This window comes from Harpia harpyja, chromosome 15 (assembly GCF_026419915.1).
Source record: "Harpia harpyja isolate bHarHar1 chromosome 15, bHarHar1 primary haplotype, whole genome shotgun sequence".
NCBI lineage: Eukaryota > Metazoa > Chordata > Aves > Accipitriformes > Accipitridae > Harpia > Harpia harpyja.
In genome coordinates this window covers 9,326,774-9,346,800 of record NC_068954.1, presented here as the reverse complement: position 1 = coordinate 9,346,800, position 20,027 = coordinate 9,326,774, and positions in this window count along the sequence as shown.

Genomic DNA, 20,027 nt, shown 5'->3' with positions numbered 1-20,027 from the left:
TTTTGACACCATTCTCCTCAAGCTCACTAGATCACACAAGATAGAGATGGTTGTCTTGTCACTCTATGGGCCACTGTCAGATTTTATTACTGTTAGCCTACTATAGATGTGACATGGTGATCACTACTTTGGAAATCATATCTTCTACTTAGGTTTTCTCAAGAAAGTGAGAATAAAGATCAAGGACAAATATAAATATTTTTCCCAAACAGCATGAAAAAGTCCAATTTCTCTTCCTGGACCAGTTTTTTGGAGTCTCAAAATTTTTTCAGCTACCTGATGAGCCTTAACAGAGTTAAAAACATTGAGAACAATGTTGACAGCTCTAACAATATTGTTACTACTGTAAACGAATCACAGCCTTTTAAGGCTTTTCAGTTTGTAATGATCCTGGTATATCCTTCAAATGTGTTTTCCTTGTAACACCTTAGAAATGTCATATGAATGCAACTAAACAATATCCCATTATTCCTTTTAATAGTAGAGGCTAAGGCTTTACTTTTGATATTAACCTCTGCAGTAGAACCAGATTGGACTGGATGCTATTTTTTATTTTACATAATTTGATTAAGATATTTATATATATGTGTATTATATGCTGCCCATAAGCTCTTCATTCAAATGCAGCAGCAAGTGTGTGTTGGTAGCCACCAAATTTCAGTCAGGTTTGAATTCATTTGTAACTTGAGAATTCATAGGAAAAGACGGGGTGGGGGGGGAGGTTGTAGTACATGATCTAGAGGCTGGGGAAGCTGAGTCTGTTTAGGCCGAAGGAGAGAAGTCTAACAGGGAATCTAATCACTATCTTCTACTACCTAATTATGGATTGTAGAGAAGACAGCACCAAGCTCTTCTGAGAGTGCACAGTAGATGGACAAGAAGCGATTAGAACAAAGTGCAAGAAGGGAAATTTGAATTAGCTACAAGGAAAAAAGAAAAATTCACAATGAGAGCCATTAACCACTGGCACAGATAGCCAAAGAGGCTCTTCTGAAATCTGTTCTTACACATTTCTAAAGCTCTGCTAGATTTGATCTTATTTTGACATTGACCTTCTTTGCATTGCACATTGAACTAGGACACCTCCAGAGACTTGTTCTAATCTATTTTTCTGTGAATCCATGATATCTATAATTCTACAGAATCATAGAATCATAGCATCGTTTAGGTTAGAAAAGACCTTTAAGATCATCAAGTCCAACCGTTAACCTAAGAGTGCCAAGTCCACCACTAAACCATGTCCCTAAGCTAAGCACCACATTTACACGTCTTTTAAACACCTCCAGGGATGGTGACTCAACCACTTCCCTGGGCAGCCTGTTCCAATGCTTGACAACCCTCTCCATGAAGAAATTTTTCCTAATATCCGATCTAAACCTCCCCTCGCACAACTTGAGGCCATTTCCTCTCATCCTATCGCTTGTTACCTGGGAGAAGGTACCGACCCCCACCTGGCTACAACCCCCTTTCAGGTAGTTGTAGAGAGCGATCAGGTCTCCCCTCAGCCTCCTTTTCTCCAGGCTGAACAACCCCAGTTCCCTCAGCCGCTCCTCATAAGACTTGTGCTCTGGACCCTTCACCAGCTTCGTTGCCCTTCTCTGGACACGCTCCAGCACCTCAAGGTCTTTCCTGTAGCGAGGGGCCCAAAACTGAACACGGTACTTGAGGTGCGGCCTCACCAGTGCCCAGTACAGGGGGACGATCACCTCCCTGCTCCTGCTGGCCACGTTATTTCTGATACAAGCCAGGATGCTGTTGGCCACCTGGGCACACTGCTGGCTCATATTCAGCCGGCTGTCCACCAGCACCCCCAGGGCCTTTTCTGCTGGGCAGGTTTCCAGCCACTTTTCCCGAAGCCTATGTGTGACCGTGCTTGCATGTGTCTGTATGTGAAAATATATATTAGAGTATATATGCATATATACAAGTAAAACATGCATATGTTTTACACATGTGTACAAACAGTATATGTATATTTACCTTCAAAAGTAAGAAACTGTTGTGGTTTAACCCCAGCCAGCAACTAAGCACTACACAGCTGCTCACTCACTTCCCCTCTACCCAGTGGGATGGGGGAGAAAATCGGGAAAAAAAAGCAAAACTCATAGGTTGAGATAAGAACAGTTTAATAGAACAGAAAAGAAGAAACTAATAATGATAATGATAACACTAATAAAATGACAATAGTGATAATAAAAGAATTGGAATATACAAGTGATGCACAATGCAATTTCTCACCACCCACTGACTGACACCCAGTTAGTCCCCAAGCGGCGATCCCCCCACCCCCACTCCCCCCAGTTCATATACTAGACATGACATCACATGGTATGGAATACCCTGTTGGCTGCTTTGGGTCAGCTGCCCTGGCTGTGTCCCCTCCCAACTTCTTGTGCCCCTCCAGCCTTCTTGCTGGCTGGGCATCAGAAGCTGAAAAATCCTTGGCTTGGTATAAACATTACTTAGCAACAACTGAAAACATCAGTGTGTTATCAACATTCTTCTCATACCTAACTCAAAACCATAACACTATACCAGCTACTAGGAAGACAATTAACTCTATCCCAGCTGAAACCAGGACAGAAACACACCCCCTATATCTACTACACACACATATATTTATACAACGTACAACATATTTATATACCATATGATATATACTATAGATCAATCAAATTATTAACTGATTATCATCATAAATAAAGGCTATTGGCTCTATTCTTTTTCTAAAATCAAAAGTATTTTATGGCCAGCTCCATCTGACTCTGGTTTATCATAAATAAATAATTTTCTGTTCATAAACTGAAGCTAAATATTTCCTTGCTGCTTGAGAATTGTGACATCCTGTTTCAGTAAAGATACACAAGTCACTTATTTTCAATTTTGGCCATATTGATGTGAAAAGGTGATGTCAGTTTTCTTCTCAGTGGAGTCTCTGGACAGCACAGACTCCACGGTCTTTCATGACTGCGGATTTATTAATCAACTCCTTTGGCTTCCCAGACCCTACAGTTAGAACTGAATCCTGTGTCCCGTGGACATTTTTTGTAGAGTCCTGCTATAAAGCAAGCATTTGTTTTGTGGTTGTTTGTACTTTCTGGGAGTCTTTTCATCCTTCCATTGCCTACTGGGATGAGATTGATGATTATCTGAACTTTACCTGTGATCTCTATGTGCACCTTGCTGTGTCAACATCTCTCCAAGGTGTATTTCACATGTTACATTTTTCACTGTTCTGTGCTAGTCCAGCAAGTCTGACCCTGTCAGAGCTGACAGGAACCTCTGGTCATGCTCTTCTACTGCTTTTCATTCTCTACCCCACAAAACATCATCTGTCTTGATCTTACTATCCTCTGTATCATCAAAAAATTATTGCATTTCTATGCAACATATTGCCTGCAGAAAAAAATGTGTGTGACCTTCTGAAAAACTGTCTGGCCAAAGGGGCATCAAATATGTGCAAGTGCAGGAAGAGAAAAATATTTGGGGTCATCCATCTTTGCTTCCTGCATCAGGGATTATTCTGTTTTAAATTTTAGGTGTTGATAAAGGACCGTTAGATATTCTGGTTTTATTCCTCTTCCAGAAACCATTAGGGATCTATTTATCTCTCCCTTGAGTCTTTTTATTCTAGCAAGCAAAGCTTTGTCTGAGGGCAATGTGGTATTTTTTCAGCTCCAAGGCTAGGGTTTAAGAACTGAGCTCTTAACGGTTAAGTCTTGCTAACAATTGCTGGGTGAGTGAGTTGTGTCTTAAGTATGGGGGTCTCATTCATAGATGACACAGGTAATAGCTCTATTTCAAGCAGCGACTGTGACTGATTTGTAGTGTGTTGTATGTGAAAGTTGGGGCAGGTGGGCCAGTTCCCTCTTCTGATTTGTACCCAAAATCTGATACCCATCTATCTGCTCAGTGCCAGGTTCTGGGAGTGTATCTTGATTCCACATTTTGACCAATAGCATTGCACTAGATGCCTAGCACTTCTTCCTCACAAACTATACCTATCTGCTTCTGAAATATAAATATACTTCTGAAGTAAATATAAATGGTCCCAAAATATAGGTTTCTGAATACATGCATCTGAAAGCTTCTTTGTATTACAAGTTTTCACCAGATTCTTCCTCTTTTGTTTTAATCTTTTATCCCTCCAACAAATGTACTTTTCGAGAACACAAAGGAGTTGATACATTTTTCCTACTGGGTACTTTTGTTCTTGGTGCAATTCTGAATTGTGCTGTGTTTTTCTCAAGTTTATTACTTACCCAAAGCTATTGTTTGCCTTCTTGGTGAGATGCTCATCATTTTGAATCCTAAGTTTTATATGTTCACGTCTTATTATTGATGTTTGTTGTGGGTTTTTTAAATTATTATTTATTTTATTTATTTATTCCTGGGCTGGTATTACAATTTCAGTGACATATTGGCTTACAAACCTGTGTACCTTAAAGTTAATAAATTTTGTTCTTTGACTACTACTCCATCCATCTTTAGGTATACCTCATTCTTGTATAAAGAACTCCTCAGAGCTTAAAGCATTATTGTCATTCTCTTTGTCCACACCGTGTATATTATGCCTTTGCTTGCATATCCTTGCAATTGCTAAAAACCAGTGCAGTTCCTGACCCCTTTACTAAAGCACTGTATTGTATTGCCTTATTTGCCAAAGTATATGCTGCTCTGTCTGTTGTTTTCAGTGGACTCCACCTGGGAGCTCTTTGTGCCTTCCTTCATCAGATCTAAGCTTTAATTTGATCGGTATGATTTCCTTGCCTTAGCAAATTCTAACTGCACTTGTCAAGGTTTAGTTTCCAGTCTATCCTTGGACATTTTTCATTCTAGATACCAATCACAGTTTGGCATCTTATCAGAGTTTTGCTTAGTTCTCAACAAATTGCAAGATTGGCTCTTGAACCACAAATTCTTCTATTTTTTTAGTACCTAAAAAACCCCAAACAAACAAGAAGAAAAAACAACAAACAAAACCCCCAAAATATTAAGGCATATGTTTAGGGTTGTGTTTTGAAATATAAATATTCCTCCAATTTCTATAAAGTTTTGATTCCATTTTGCTTTGCAACAGTATTTTTTTGAAAATTAAAAACACATCAGGGTAAGCTATTATCATAAATCCTCACCACCTTCCTCTTAGTTGTACCCATTACTTGGGGATGCAAAAAGAAGTAGTGTCTAAATATTTTCCAGTTATCACATACATACATTTCCAAGGTTCTTTGTCTTCATGATGTGGCAAAAGCTGGCTTTGCTCAGTCGGACTTCCAACTAGTCATCACAGGGAAATGTGAGCTTCTGCACAGCATAGCATCCTCTTCCAACCAGCTTTGGTGGGCAGTGCTCTTCCCCACAGACGAATCATTTTGGCACAAAGCTCAGGGTACTTGAGCATTGCTCTGGACAGTGTCATGATGCCTAAATATCAGCAATCATAATTTCCCTGTGTAATTTTCATCCCTGAGCAATGAGGCCAGGACTGGGGTAACGAAAGTGACTGCAGAAGGGATCTGGAGAAGTCAGACAGTTGTATCTCCATCTTAAGCTAGTCAAGAATGAAATGACACAGAACAGATGTAGATCCCCAAGTGTCTGTGAGACTTACTTGTAAATTTCTCACTGGGATTAGAGGAACTCTAGCCACAAAGGCACTTAGATGGCTAAAACTGATCATTTTACCTCTCAGTCTGGGGACCTGAGCTTTCTACATGAGTAATTCTAACTTCAGGGTTAAATATCAATCTCAGACTCTCTTATTGGAGCTCCATGTGAATGTATAGGTAAGTTTTAGCCATATTCCCTGAGAGAAAAACATGAAATTTATAGAACTTTTACAGAATATGGGATGCCATACACAATGCCCTCAGCCCGGAAAAACTGTGAACCTCGTACTGGTATAGTTTTGCTGAGTGAGGACATTCAGGCTTTGGTACAGGATGCCCAGAGATATTGTGCAGTGTCTGTTGTTGAAGATTTTCAAGATCCAATTGCATAAAACCCTGAGCAACACAGTCTGACCCCAAAGATGACCCTGCTTTGAACAGGACATTGCACTACAGGCCTTTTGGGGCCTCTTCCGACCTCTTTTATTCTATCATTATATGATTCAATGATTTACTATTGACAGAGTGTCCTAGGACAAGGGATGATTAAATTTCTATTCTTCATTTACGATTCCCCACACTTTTTGGGATATGCTCCAACACAGAATGAAATAAGGATTAGAAACCTAGCTTGCAGCAGTGTTGGGAAGATAAATACATTAAAGATTAGTAAGTGCTCAGATACTGTGTTAATGGGGGCCCTATAAGTACCTCAGAGAGATCCAGAGCCCTAAATCACTATTAATGAATTGTATTGATTTCTCTTTAATTTCTGAAATGAAACTATTATAATAAAGCTTGGCTTTTATTTGACCTTTATCCAATGTGGTAATTATAAACACTCTTTTACAATTATTTTATTCTTACTCCCAAAGGAAAATAGTACATGCTAATCTAGTCTGGGCTGAATGTTCCCTCTTATTCTGCTGCTTTTGTCTTTCTGGGGTTTTATTCTTAGGCAAATCATATCAAATTATTTTACAAAAAATAAATCAATTGATAGAATGATTAACAGAGCAATACTTAAATATGGGACTGGAGCATAAGCATATTGAATTCATTCATAGTTAGTCTAGCTATGTCTAGGGTCAACAATAATTAAATAACTGAAATGGAAAAGATGGCCTGGTGGGAAAAACCTAGCAATAGTATGAAGAAAATTTGAGTCCAGTTGTTGCTACTTTAGGTTCCCTTTATGACTTTTCTGTAAGTTACTGAAGAACAGAAACATAAAAGACCTTAAACACCAAGTCCTATCCATGAAGTCAGGTTTTTAAAAATCACCTCAAACCTTTGCCTGACACTGTAGTTTCCAAAATTCTTTTAGCACTGTGGGTTTCACCCGCTAAACTACCTACGTGAGGATGTACCCAAATCCTGATAGTAAGGGGAAACTCAAGGATAAACTGAAACAGAAACCTTTTCAGGTCCACAGACAAACTGTTTCTTCTCCAAAGCCACAAGTGCAGTCCAATCTGGCAGACGTTACCTGAACACACTGAATAGACTTAAAGGTTTAGACCTTGCTAGCAAAAAAGGAAAAGAGAAGACAAGAGAAGAAGAGAGAAGAGAAGAAAAAAAGAAAGAAAAGGAAAGAAAAGGAAAGAAAAGAGTAGAAAAGAGAAGAAAAGAGAAAAAAGGAGAAGAAAAGAGAAGAAAAAAGGAAAAAAGACAAGAAAAGACAAGAGAAGAGAAGAAAAAAGAGAAAAGAGAAAAGAGAAAAGTAATTAAAGAAAGGAAAGAAAGGAAAGAAAGACAAGAAAGGAAAAGAAGAAAGAACAAAAAAGAGAGCGGTGTTTCAGAATGCTACCTCCCTGGTACTTTATCTGTGCACTCAGGGATTAAAGTAGTCACTGAAGATGTGGGCTTCCTTCTCTGAGGAGTTTGAGATTTTCTAACTCTCAGAGAGTGCTCCAAAAATTTAATTATTCAAGACAGGAAGCAGCAATGGATTTGGTCTCTCCGTCTCTCTTGGAAGACACTCCTCTTTGTACTGAAGAATTAGTCATGCAAGGGGCCAAGAAGAGCAATTATAATTTCCTACCACGGCAAGCTTAATGACATAGATATGGCATGATACAGCTTTGAGTATGGAAACCTGGATACTAATCCACTTTCTGAAATGGCAGTTAACTAATTTACTTGTTGACTGTTTTATGTGAAATACACAAACAGCAGCCCTGGAAGATTGCTCTCCTCCTTCCCTTATTAATGGAAGAATACTTTTGTTCCCCTTTGGAAAGAGCACGCTTCCACTTTTCTGAAATGAGTGCAGAGTTCAGAGATGAGAGGGAACAGCTTCTCAGGGAAGAACAGTTTTCCTATTACTTCTCCTTCTTTCTAATTAAGTTATGACTTATTGTTTAGAACTTTCATTTAAAAGGGAACTTGTACCCTATCAGAGAAAGGTAATTATTGAATGTAGGCCTTCCACATCTGCAGTGCTTCATTAACCTGAAATGCTGGATGAAAGGAGAGGGGCAGCATCTCCACAAGATTGTTGATTGAAGGAATGATTGTCTCTAGCTTTTGAAAGAAAAAGAATAGGAAAGCTCAGGAAACCCTTGAGGGCTGTGAATCCTCCTTTCAAAACAAACAACTCTGCTGCCTGAAAAGATGATTAAATCTCCAAGTCCAGATGATTAAATCACTAAGTCCCCCCAAAGATTAGCAAGAGTATTCAGCTATTTTTTAGGTAGAGGTGTAGCTAAAAGTTAGGAGTGTACATGAACAAATGAGCATTCCTCTGGAGATCCAACACCAGCTCAGAAGAGCCCTGCCTTGCCCAGACATCTGTCTCAGTTCCATGAAAAGGAATGGATGCTCTCCCTGGAGGTCATCGGTCCCTCTTCTTTGGTCTGGCTATGTTCTTTTTGCCACCCCAGCACCACCTAACCATACAGGTCCATACAGGGGCTCTGCCAGCAACAGCACAGACCATTAACCAAGGCTGATCTGCAGGCAGCTCCATGTCCCAAGGAATCGCTGTTAACCAGTCTAGTGCCAGATTATAAGTAGCACAACCCATTCAGGTGTATTCACGTAAGTCCCAATTCTCCAGCCTATAGTCTCTGCACTACAGCGCCAAAAGCTGAGGAGTACCCCCAACCCACAGCAGCTATAATCTGTTAAATGCCACTTTAGACTGGATTAGAAACTCCAAATGAAGTGTGAAAGCCCAGACTAGTCAAAATGCGTCAGTACCAAAACTGGGAAGCAAAACCTATAGTAATACGGAGGACTTTCTACCCAAACTCAGCAGCTCCTTGCTGTGCTGCTTTTCTGTCTATAGGATAACTGGGGTTTACTCATCCACTCTGGTTATCCATTATAATGATTCCATATGGCCAACACTGAATTTGTGACTCATTTGTTGAAAAAGTTTGAGGTAAGGCTTAAGAAAGAGCCTACCTTTACCACATCTTACTGCATATCTTTACCATTGTTTTTTTTAATATCTTAAGTTGTTCCTTGCTTCAAAGGTTAAATTTTGTGGCTCTCCCCTTTCACACATGACCAGATGAAATCCAGCATTGTTAATTTTATTTTCATACCAAAGTATCTAGGCCCTTAAATTTTAAGACTCTTTCTGGGTCTCACTTCCCTGTCTCTAAAAAGCAGTAAATCAAACTTCCAATAGTTTGCCTTATTGCTGTAGTTTAACCCTGGTAAGCAGCTAAGCACCACACAGCCACTTGCTCACACCCTCCTGGTGGGACAGGGGAGAGAATCAGAAGGGCAAAAATGAGAAAACTCATGGGTTGAGATAGAGACAGTTTAATAAGTAAAGCAAAAACTGCACACACAGGCAAAGCAAAATAAGGAATGCATTCACTACTTCCCATCAGCAGGCAGGTGTTCAGGCATCCCCAGGAAAGCGGTGCTCCATCATGCATCAATTGGGAAGACAAATGGCATAACTCTGAATATCCTTCCTTCCTCCTTCTTTCCCTGAGCTTTTATTGCTGAGCACAATGTCATACGGTATGGGATACCGCTTTGGTCAGCTGGGGTCAGCTGTCCCAGTTAAGTCCCCTCCCAGTTTCTTGTGCAACCCCAGCAATAGAAGTAGAAAATGCCTTGACGCTGTGTGAGCACTGCTCAGCATTACTAAAACATCCATGTGTTATCAACGCTGTTTTCATCACAAATCCAAAACATAGTCCCATAAGCTGCTGTGAAGAAAATTAACTCTATCCCAAACAAAACCAGTTCACTTATTTAGACTGTGAAATGTTTACACTTGAGACTAATCCTTACTACATTTGTGCAGGCCTTTTCACAGGGATACACTCACTTTTATCCCTAAGAATTATGTGAATTTGTTTGAATTTTGTTTCCCAATAGTTTATGTTATAATCCAAGTAAGTACTTATATTATTGTGATGACTTGCCTCTCCAAATAAGCTTTTGTTGGAGATCTTCACCAACATATTCCTTTACCACCAAGCCTAAATATCCAAGGTCTTTGTTTGTCTCATAGAGTGCTAGATAGCCTAACTTTATGGATGGCAGTATTTTTCTCCCTGAGTTTGGTTCTGAACTTGTGAAATAACTGAGTTTAACTGACCTTCTTGACTCTAATGACGTAAGTGGGGATTGAAATCATTGAGCACTTTATTGGTTTAGACCCCTTCACTTCTCTAATCTCAGAAGATTACTTCCAGTCACACATGGTCAGCAGGGTACTAGCCTTTCTAACATACTCTTTTAGAGCAGTTTCAAACATCTGACTTCTTCCAACCCTCTTATATCTATGAGATCTCTCTCTCTTGGTACAAACCAACTACTCGATAGGTCTCAAAATAACTTTCCTTCTTTTACACAGTATTTTGTTTGCTTTTCACTGACAGTAAATTCTAGCATTATGGTTCACCATGTGATCCTGCACTAGTCTTGTTAATTATACAGTGAGATGATCACAAGCTGAGAGTTGTAAAATAGATGAAGTGAAGCAATGCCTTAAGCCAAGGCTACATTCCCTGGGTTGCTGTTCATATGGATAATAACATTACCAAAAAATAAAAAAACCAGCACGTAACTCTTTGATGCCTAGTAGACAAAAATCTAACCCAAGTGCTGCTGGGGAGGAAGATGCTGATATGAAACAGACTTGAAAGGAAAAAAAACTGCAATGGCATGTCCAGCAAGTTGCCAGTAAAGTTGTCTGACCTCTAAGGGAAAATGAATGAAAAGAATATAGATAAGCAAAGCAAAAGTAAAAAGCTCAGAATTCACAGATAGCACACCTGCAGAAATTACATTCCTGAAACTAGAAAACCTGAAAAACAATAAATGTAGAAATAATATCACAAAAGCAGGTGTGCTGGTGTAGGGTAAGAAGGCTCTAGTGTAGGTGGAAGTGCCCTTAACTACTTTTTTCCACATTTAAAAAGCTTCCTTTCCTTAATGAGTATCCACATATGTTTCCACCAGAAAAATAACCCCAGAAAATGTCCCAGGCTTCTGGAAATCCTCCACAATCAAAAAAAAAAAAGAAATTAAAAATGGGGATAATCTTGCGATTTGCAATAAGACAATCCAACACAGAAATATGAGTCAGCATGGCATTTTTGCGTGAAGATCTAATGCAACTGAAGGGATTTAGAAGAAATTAGAAGAAGAGTTAGTTAAAACAATTTCTTTCAATGACAAGAATAAGTCCTGAGCCATTTCCAGGGATTTTAAAAGGAAACCACTACTCAGTTTCTTCTCCCCCTTCTTTAAAAACATCCCACTAAATACATGCATATGAAAACCACTAGGAACCACCTTTCCAATATATCACAAAAGAATTCCAAAAGGACCAGCCTAGTAGGCTAGTAAACATCAATGACTGGAAAAAATACAGCCAGTGAGTAACCTGTTCAGATTCACAAAGGATAGATGAATACAGGACAGATGCGGGACCTCTAGAGAAAATTGGTTAAAATCTGATGTCAGTGCAGCCCTTCCCAGTGTAAACACAGGCACTTTGAGCACAGGTGCTGATGTTCTTCCCGCACCAGCAGCACCCCAGCTAACCACTACTGGATGTCCCCCAAACCCTCCTTGGCAAAATGGCCTGGATGCGAGCAACTGGGGACTTCCAGGTACACGTGTGTGACCTCGAAGAACAGCGAGCAGGGACCCTCGAGTGCACGTGTGCAGCCTCATGGGGGTTTCTCCCCGTCATGTGCATTGGGGGTTGCAGGGAGCAGCACAGACCCATGTAGTGCTGGACCATCTGCATCTCCCATGGAAAGGGGGTGCACGTAGGGACTACACCCTATAGAGAGAGAGGGATGCTGGTAACCCACACAGCCTGTGAGGTGTGTGTTGGGGGTGCATGTAGCCATGTGAATGTACATGTGTTTGTGGGTGTATAGGTGTGATTAGAACTTCTCAGGATTTGTTTTAGAAGGTTGTTTAGAAATTTGTAGATGTGCATTAACATTCTGTATCTAGTATTGTGGTTTGTCAATTGTTTTGCTGATACAGATCCTGAATACATAGTTCACTGATTGCAAGTTAATTACATGCTGTTAATAAATCAATAAACTGCTTCAATCCTATTCTGACTTTAACTACATGAACTGAGCAGTTTTTCCCTGCGACAGGCATCACAGAGTTGTTTTATGCTTGTGGGGTTTTTTTTTAGTAGAAGCAAAATTGAATTTGTTTTCACACTGAACCCATTAAAAACTGTGAGAAGAGCTAGAGGGGTGCCCAGTCCAGACTGATACTTTGGACATGGTTTGTCAGTGTGGCCTCAACACTCTGCAAACATATCTTCATGGCTCTGGCAATGACCTCAGAGCTCAGCCAGAACAATCCTGAACCTGTTTAAAATGCCAGCAAAGCAAGACCACATTTGCTTCATGTTTGTCATATTAAAAAAATAGTTGGTGGAAGCTTTCTGTTATGTGGATACCAATGCAAAGAAAAATCAATGAGAATGCCTGACCTGTCTCACAGTTAAAAGGAAACCTAAACCATTTTTTTGACAGAACTAAACTAGGTTAGAGAACTGGGGATTCAAAATTTTTGGTCAAATTGGGCCAATGAAATTTGCCCTGAAATACTTAGATGACAAATGAAAGCGGTTTCAGTGCTGTGTAGGCTGCACTAGAACACCAATCAAATCATACATTGCTCACAAAAAGGCTTTGCTTAAACACTGGCCAAAATAGGTCTGGGCAGTGAACTATAGCAAATACATCAGCACCTTATATACATGTATAGTAAAGTGTGTGTGTGTAGAACCGTACAACCACTGTAAGCAGGTCTATTAATGGGGAAGGATGTATCGAACAAAATCTGATGGTGCCTCTTCTGGGTCTGTTGCTGCTCAGTGTTTTCAGCAGTGTCTGGAGTGGAGAGCTTACTTACATGTATGGGCATCATCTAACACCGCTGTCTCATGTTCAGCTTGTGATCCACTAAGTGGCCAAGATCCTTTACTAAAGAATGGGTACTGACTCAGTAACTTCTTTCCCTGCTTTATATACTGAAGAACTAGATCAGAATTTTCTTGAGAAGTTGGAGGAACAGTATAAAAAATAAACTGAAAAAATGAGGCACAACTTACTAAAGTGTGTAAAGAGCAATATAATTTGCACGATATGAAATAGTTCTTTCATTTTCCTCAGCGCCGCATACTGTGCTCAGTCTCAGCAAGCACACTGTGTTTCGTTTTCTAAACTGCATTTCAGAAAAAGTGTGGACCAGTTTCAAAAGAAGCTAAAGGAGACCAACCGGGAATTATCGGTGATCTAGAAAGCAAGACTGATGGGGAGAGTTTGAAACAATTGGGGTAGTTTAGTTTAGAGAAGACAAGACTGAGAGCAGACATAAAAATGTAAAAAGCTGTAGAGAGTAAAGGACTAGACTGTTCATGTCCCCTGTGGTTACAGCAAGGGTAATGGGTTTAAGTTTTTTCAACAGAGATTCAGCTTCAACTGTAAGGAAAGAAAATCTATGAGTCCTGTCACCAAGTTTAGGGAGGCTGTGTTTTAAAGTGCATATCTGTGAGGAACAGTCAGGGACAGTTAATCTTATATGGGGCCGCAGAATAGATGAGATGACTTCTTCATCTTCTTTCAGTCCCATTTTTTTTTGATCACACAGTTCTTCTGGATCACATGTAATTCAGAAGTAAGGGAAACCTTCCTGTGGCTTACAGCGTTTCCCTTACCAGGACTGCATCTTCTATTCCTTCTGCAACAACATGCCATAGTGCTCTGATGATAGTGTCTGAAAAAATCAGCCATAGACATCTTCCTCCACACTTATACCAAGGAATCCATGCTCAGATGGTCAGAGGGGCCTGTGGACACACGTTTGGCCATAAAGGCAACTGTCATGGATTGGCAAGGCAATCACCCAGACACGAACCGCGCCTGATGAGAGAACTGTGAAAACCAGAAGGATTGAATGGAAGGGAAACATGCTTCTTTAAAAGGTGGTGGAGCCCCTTCTGTGGTCTGACAAGAGAACTCAAGGAAATCATGTTTAGAAAGACAGAAATTAAAAATGTAATGACACTGTCCGAAATAACAGAAATATTGTGAAGGGATTTGTATTCATATGTGAATTCCAGCTCTTCCGTTACAGAGTTAGCTCTGTAACCTACAAGATTGGAGGTTAGAGCGGCTCACCATCTTATTATATGAAAGAGAACTGTATTTTATAATAGATAAAGAGCAAGCTGATAAAAACTGAGGGGATTAATAATAAGAAATTATGTTTAATATCAAGGAAAAAAGTAGGAGCATAAAATACTGGCCCTTTAAATGAGGGAAAACTAGAAGTTGAGGAAAGGTGAATGGAAAAGCCTTGATATTTTATCAGCTGAGACATGCAGAACGGTATCATGAGGCTGGTTTCTAGCCTTGAATCCACATACAAATTACTCTTTTATATTCAATATCATTCTCTTGGTTTGTAGCATGCCATGTCTGGGTGAATTAGCTTTTCAAAAACATTGCAGTACTGCTATTCAGTGCATAGTCTAACCATGTCACAAGGTGATGTACTGCACTTCCACTGTGCTATCTACTGATTTACATCAGTGAATTATAAAGCATTTGATACCTTTAATAGAGTGGCATGTTTTGTTGCTTGCAAGAGTTGTGTATTTGCTCTATAGTCATAGCAGTATATTTTATTGAAGTAGAGCATATGTAGTGCTGAGGAAATGAACTTTACAAATAAATATTCACTCATGCACAGAACAAGATTTCCCTTCTAGTCTCACAGAAAGCACCCGTAAGATTGTTTAATGATAATGTGATAGAAAGAATCAGGTTCCATTCATACCAATGATAAGCATGACCCATACCCTCTGAAACCAAACTTTACTTTCTACTGGTTTGTTGAACATCTGGTGACTCTCCTAAGGACTAATTTCAAGTATCCTCACAGTATTCTTTTGGGGTTTAACAAATCTCTAAATTCTGAAATATGTGGGATTAGATGACTATACTTTTCACAGTTTAGCTACAGCAGTGAAACAGAATCAGTGTTTCCCTTGTAGCAGATTTGATCCAACAGCAACGTACAGGACTAAATTAGTGGCATCCCCTAAATTATGGAGGCATGTTAGGGGTAATCATCCCTCACACAACTAGCCCTACTGAACTCATCTCCACCTTCTTCCTGTGAGCAGGAGAATTTCTAGTTGCAGAATAAGAATATCTTGTGATATGCTGGTATGTCCTTTTCTGGCTCAGTAAATCATGGCACTGGGATATCTACATTGGATGAAGATGGAAGGTGACATGCACTGCTTTTACCAATTAATAAAGAGACAGATGCCTTAAGAAGGGATGGAAATAATGCCATAGAACTAAAGAAAGTGACATCAACTAATCTTGCAGTGATTACTTTGGCCAGAGCCTTAATAGTGTTAAGGCATCTAATTACCACTAATTTCAATCAGAGGAGTTGAATACCTCTGGAGATATGGCTTTAGATACCTTAAATAACCCTGGGAATATGGATCATTGTTCACCTTTTGCCCCCATGTTTTTCTTCTTTCTTATTTTCATGGTCAAGGCTCGCATCTTCTGATTTATTTTGAGATACTTAATCTAATACAGAATCAGCTGAGGTTGACAAGGACCGCTGGAGATCACTTAGTCAAACCCTTCTGGTCAGAGCAGGGTCGTCTAGAGCATGTTGCCCAGGACTGTGTCCAGTCAAAGTTTGAATATCTCCAAGGATGGAGCCTCCACATCATCTCTGGGCAACCTGTTCCAGAGTCTGACCACCTGACACGCTGCCTCCTGACACCCTGTCCCTTGACCAATACTGGCAGCATAGGCAGGGTGTCGTCCACATATAATGTAAGGTGTGATTCCCTCAAATCGTGACACTACAGATGGAGCCAAGGGGTGGTGTGACTCTTACCCACATTCAAAAGGCATTTGCATGATTGGCTGTTGCTGCCAGATGACCCGGACACATGGTATTGCTTATGTTCCTGTGTTTGTTATCAGTGATTGTGTGAGTAGCTGTATGGGCACGTTGTTGGTCATCTTTCCTACTGCCTTAGTAAAGTTTGTTTTATAGTGTGTTGTCAGACTCCATTGCTGTTCAGACCACACCGCCCTCACAGCGAACTGAAGCCCCCAGGCTGAGGTGGAGAAGAGGATGTGGGTGCAGGCTTCAGGCGGGGCTGGTCAGGGACATTAAGGCCTATAAAGTGCCATCAGAGTGTGTCAAAAGCCTTGTTTAATTCACAATGAACAACATCCACTGCTATTCCCTCACCCACCCAACCAGTAATCTCATCCTAGAAGGCTATCAAGTTTGTCCACCATGATTTCCCCTTCACAAATTCATGCTGACTGCTACCAATGACCTTGTTAACTTTCGTGTGTTTGGAAATGGTTTCCAGGATGATTTGCTCCATCACCTTCCCAGGAACGAGGTTGAGGATGACCAACCTGCAGTTCCCTGGGTAATTCTTGCTTTCCTGGGCAACAGGAATGACGTTTGCTTTCTTCTGGTCCTCAGGAACTCTCAGTGCTTCCTTATTTGTGTGCATATGTTTAGGCTAGGCCACTTCAGCCCTGTTTCATAGTTTTCAAGCTCTCTTGTCCATATCTGATACTTATTACTAGAAAAGAATAATATATTATTCTTATATATTATAGTACATACTATTCTGCATGTACCAGCACATGGAAATTTTCAACACAGTGTCATAGTCCTGACACAATCAACAACTAACTGAGATTCACTCTTTCATATGGAAGAGTGTTTTTGTTGCAGAAGGAAGATCCCTGATGACACCTTAAAATCCTCATCAGTCAGGATACACAACAGAATGACAAAAGTAAAGCTTTCACTGACAACAGATGTGTTGTCATACTAGAAATAGAAGAAAAAGAAAAAGGCCTTCATCAAGGTTAACCCCGAAATAAAACCATTTGTTAATATTTTATTTTCTGACTCATTTCTTGTGACACAGAATGATAAAAATGTTCATGCAAAAACCTTCTTAGCACCATAAGAATTAATTAGACCTATGTAGCAGCAAAAAATAATCATTCACAAATAATGAATAAACTCAGAGAGCCAATAAATCAAAATAATGTGCCTCTACTAATCCCAAATTTTCTCTTATACTCTGGCTGGAAGTGAGTGGAAAATTAGCATTTAATGATGCAATCACTAAATGTAATCTTTCTACTGTTGTAAATTCTATATATGTGGATGGACTTTGGTTCTTATTAGCTTTGTCACTTGAAATTATCCCATGTATGGTATATGTAGTTTCATTTTAAGCTATAGGATAACATTCACAAAACCTTACATTTTAACTTTTCTTTATGCCCATTTTGGTTTTGGCTTCTTCATCCAATATGGTTTACAGCAGCTCATCAGTGCATTAGAAAACACTAAAAAGCTTGTACTGTGGTGATCAGAAGGGTTGTAGTATCTGCTTCCACTAGCATGCCAACGGATGCAATTTTTTTTGCATGAGTATTTAAAACACAAAAAAACCAACAGGAAGGCTATCAAATTAATTCATTATTTTCTTTCAAGCATGTTCTATAGTATTTGGCCTGCCCTGGCATTGTCACTGAGTATCAAATTCTTTGTTTTGCCAAGTACAATGTGAAATGGACTTAGAAACCTAAATATTGTTTGATTATTGTCATCTCTTCTCTGATATAAAATGAACAAGTGTTCAAATATTCCTTTCCAGAGAAAGGATTGTCTTGAGTTTATAGCTCAGGAATTTGCAATGAAGGCAAATTGAATCCTGGGCTGCATCTGCAGGGGCATTACTTGCAAAGATAGAGATGTGATCATCCCACTCAGTGCTTGTCAGGCCGCAGCTAGAGTACTGTGTTCAGTTTTGGTCCCCACAATTCAAAAAAGATGCAGAGACACTGGAAAGGGTCTAAAGGAGGGGCCCAAAGAGGATCAAAGGGCTGGAGAACCTGCCCTATGAGGAAAGACTGAAAGCATTAGGTCTGTTCTTCCTGGAGAAGGCTCAGGGGGAACCCCATCGCAGTATGACAGTACCTAAAGGACAGCTATAGAGAGGATGGAGACTATCTCTTCACAAGGAGCCACATAGAGAAGACAAGGGGCAACAGGTACAAGTTGCGCCAGAAGTGGTTTCACCCTGATATAAGAAATAAATTTTTTACAGTGAGAACAATGATTCACTGGAACAACCTCCCCAGGGATGTGGTGGAGTCTCCATCACTTTCAAGATGCAAGGCTTTCAAGATGCAAGTGGACAAGGTGCTAGATAATCTCATCTAGGCTCCCTCTGCCGTGAAAGGTTGGACCAGACGGTCTTTCAAGGTCCCTTTCAACCCAGGCTGTTCTATGATTGTATGAATACCACTCCTGACTCTGCCACAGCTGCTGGCACCTAAAGTGTGAGTCCAGAACCTTGAAGTTGTTTAAATCCCTAACTCCTGACAAAAACAAGAGTAAGGTGCCAGAGTAGGGTTCATGGCCATTGTCTTTAGAATGAAAAATAAATAAAACTTTTTTTTTTTTTTTAAATCAAATTAATTATCTAGTTGTAATAATAAACTCCTGAGGTAAGAATGGTCTTGTAGCTAATATTGTGCTGCTCCAGTCTTAGAAGGCCTTTGGCTAATACACTATTATAGAGATAAACTGCAGTTCATCAAACAGCAGCAGAATTCAGCAGAAATATTTCTATAGCCTTTCATGAGATTTTGACAGGACCTGTCAATATTTGGGGTAGAATTATCTCACCTTTACTCTAATTAAGTTACAGCATTATCCTGGAATAGTTCACTTCTAAAATAGCAATATCCAGTTCTGATTATGTATAGAATTCCTGAAATTTCTAGAATATGTTAACCAGAAAATTTTCTTTTGTGTGCACAGTATACGGAGATACATCTTGTGGTTTGGAGTTTCTCTTTTTTTATTCCTTTTTAATAACTGTTATGCATTCTTTTTCCACTAACAATGAGTTCTATTTACAGCTTTATGTATTTTCATGAAAACCCAGCCAGATGTTCTTCATGAAAGTGGACATTTTTTCGGGAACATTTTGGTTTAACTGAAAAGCTATTTCATATTATTAAATGTGGAACACCTTTCAGCTAATGCTAGTTTTCACAGATTTCCAAAAGATTGAAGGATACTTTGCAGACCTCTTCCTGAGAACCAAAGTGGGAATAACAAAGTTGATCTTTTATCTTCTTCTTGGCATTCTGTTGTAGGTATCATTAAGCATGACAGTTTTTAAAAATCTTCTGTTTCAGAATGCCCATTTACAGAACTCAGTATAAAACCCTGTCTCTCCTGTGAGAGCACAAAGCAGTTTAAAATGCAACCTGATTTAATATAATTGCCATGTTCCAGTCCCTTACCTCTTCACTTAAGAAAACAACAATTTTTATGAGTTTGTTATTTTTCCTTTTTAAATACACTTTTCAGATAAAGTGTAGCAGCCAGCAATTTCTTTCTCCCTTGATAAAAGTACAGTGAAAACAAGCTCCCTCTCACACTCACCCTTACTAAAGAAGACATAGAAGGGACAGCTGTCGCCTCAGGTGAGTCAGAGAGCCTTCTGCCAAGGGTAAAAGAATGAAAAATTTGGGTTTCATGACAATAGACAAGTCATTGTCTTCATTCCATTGTTTATTCAATACAGCTCAGTTCACAAAGAGGAGTAGATGTTCTCAGATGATGCATTCAAATATGCCACCCTCAAATCTTCTTCCTCAAAGAACACATTACAGCATGTGTCCCTGAAGTTCCATCCTCAAGATCCAGTATGGGGAGCCAAGGTGAAGGCACTGAATCTTCCATCTCCAGATCTCTGATGGTTTGTGAGTGAGATACGCTAGCTCTCCTGTTTAGCTGCATGGTCCCTATTAAAACAGGTAAAAGGTCGTCCCCCCCCGCTTTAAAAAATATCAG